General features: G+C 40.7%; 1 pseudogene across 1 annotated transcript; it reads left to right on the top strand.

Moving 5' to 3' along the window:
• The first annotated feature begins 1,184 nt into the window (after positions 1-1,184).
• Positions 1,185-1,970, top strand: LOC306665338 (THO complex subunit 7 homolog; annotated as a pseudogene). The gene has a single exon. The product of its transcript is annotated as a THO complex subunit 7 homolog (transcript).
• The last annotated feature ends 597 nt before the right edge of the window (positions 1,971-2,567 follow it).

The following is a 2,567-nucleotide window of genomic DNA, read 5'->3' as shown; positions in this document are numbered from 1 at the left end:
GGTATACCTGTCAGAGACAAACCAGGAACACAAGCTGCTGCAAATGTTTACATCAGAATTTAATGAAGGATGTTGGTTATGCAAATAATGGAGCATCCAGGAAGCCACCCAGAGGCCGAGGGTGCTAGAAGCCATTGCAAACCCTCAAATGCAAACCCAAAAGATGGAGCTACATGTTTTGAGTTCCCAAAGGAGCTAGATATACCATGATGGGACTGGGGAGCTGTGGTTAAACATGGCTTTGAGTGTTTCCCCCAAGGGTTCCTGTGTTGGAAGTTGGTTCTTAGTTTGGTGGTGTTGATGTGGTGGGACCTTTAAGAGGTGGGGCCTGATGGGAGGTAATTAGGTTGTGGGGCACCACCTTCAGGAAAGGTTACTAGAGTTCTTGTGGGACCTATCAAATTTCCACTGGAGTCTCTTATTATAAAAGGGCAAGCTTAGCCCCTGAACCTCTCTGGCTTCCTGTCCTATCAAGTAATCTCTCTTTCTTGCACATGCTCCCACTAGGATATGGTCCCTCTTGTTACGAAGTAGCCAGAGACCCCTCTGAAGAGCTAAGCATATGCTGACACCATGCTTTTAGATCTCTTGAACTGTGAGCTAAATAAATCTCTTTTCTTTATAAAGCACCTAGCCTTAGGTATTTTGTTATAGCAACATAAAATGGACTCATATATGGAACCATAAAGAAGGCATTTTGAGAGCATGTCTGGAGTCAAGTAGGAGGAGAAATATCTCACTCCTTTCTCTCTTTTCCCTTCCTTCTTCCAGTCAGTGTCTTCTTTGATCGCATTTGTCTGGCAAGACTCAGGAACTCGGAAAGCACAGCCTCAGGGGTAAGACCAGCTGCCCAGAGGTCAAGAGGGAAGGGTGAACGTGGATCTGAGAGCTCACCAACCAGTACCAGTGCACCACGCATCTTGCAACTTATTAAATAAGTCAAAGAATGAGCATTATGACTGGCATTTACAAGTGGCTTAGTTAAGATTTCCCAGCCATTTCAGCTTGTGTCCAGCTGCCGTGCACGTCAAGGGAGCTGTGACTGAAGATGAAATGATACAGAAGTGTCTCCTCATTGATGGGGATGGTTCTGGAGATGATGAAAGAATTAATTTGCTAGTGAAAAGTTTCATTAAGTGGTGCAACTCTGGATCCCAGAATAAGAATATAGCCAGTACTAACATATGCTGAGTGCATTGTCTCAATGTGAATTTTCACTGGGCAAAACTTTGCTGGTATATGACATGAATCTCAGAGAAATAGAAAAGTCTGAAAAAAATTGAGAAAGAAATAGGATGTAGCATTGCTGGAGCTCACGAAAAAATTGCTGAGCGCAAAAAACAGGTTCTTCAAGCAAAACGAATACAAAAAAATCACCAAGAATATGATACTTTGGCAAAAGTGATCTGGCATCATCCAGGCAGGCATGAGACATTAAAAAAATCAGAGGCTCTGGGAAAAGAATTAGAGCATCTTCTACATATTAAAGAAAGTGTTGAAGATAAGCTGGAATTGAGATGGAGACATTTTCATGTTCTTAGTACCATCCATGAACTTCAGCAAACATTGGAAAATGACAAAAAGCTCTAGGAGGTAGAAGCTCAAGAAACAAGCATGGAAGCAGATCCTAAGCCACAGGCAGGCAAATCACCATTCCCAAGAATATTGAAAGAGTGACGTGATCTCAGTGTATTTAGAATTTGTTGTGCTCTTGACATATTTGAAGTTTTGGCAGTGAAGTGCTTTACTTTTAAATATTAATGCACATCTCATTTACATTTCTTCACACAAAGGAAAATGACTTCAGTATATATTTGTTTTTATTGAAATGCATTTTTCATTCTTAAAAGGTTAGAAGCAACATCCAAAAATCTTTAATAAAATGTCTTTGAGCTACATGTTTGTGCCCATTAGTAACTGGTAACATTGATTGCCTTATAAAATAAGGGAAGACTGTGAAAAAGTGGTATTTCTAGGATGTACGTGGGATGATGAAAATAATTACCACTTTAGAAAATGAAGTGCATGAACAGGCTTCAGGAAGGCCACGAACCTGTGAAATAACATGCAAAATGTTTGTGGTGTATGTTTACTGTAGGAGAGGTGCTGTGATGTTAAGAATCACTGGTGTCAGAGGTAATTACAAGAGCTGAAGTAAATCCACATGCATTGCTTTCTAAAAACAAAAACAAAAACAAAAAAAAAAAAAAAAAGAAAAAAAGAAAGATTTCCCTTTCTTCTATTATTCCCCTGTTCTGCCAACTTAACATGAATGTTGATTCATTGATTGTCACCTTGGCGGGTCATATCTCTCTATGCTGTATGTTATCTGTAGTTCTATATCAACATGGGTTCTTTGTCCATCTTTCTAGAAGGTAGAAGTGTTATCGTGTTATCTGCCCTTTCCTGTGCTCTGCACTGGGCTTGACCAGTAACCATGTTCTTGTCCTTTGGCTCTGCCCTCTCTAGCAGTTTCCTCTGGGCAACCCTGTCTGTATCTGCTTCTGTTCTCTGCTCAGGGAAGATTGCCAGATGTTGCCAGTGCTCCTCAGCCTAAACCATGAGTG

Source organism: Sciurus vulgaris (genome assembly GCF_902686455.1).
Source record: "Sciurus vulgaris genome assembly, chromosome: 7".
NCBI classification, from domain to species: domain Eukaryota; kingdom Metazoa; phylum Chordata; class Mammalia; order Rodentia; family Sciuridae; genus Sciurus; species Sciurus vulgaris.
This window is presented reverse-complemented; position numbering and strand designations above follow the sequence as displayed.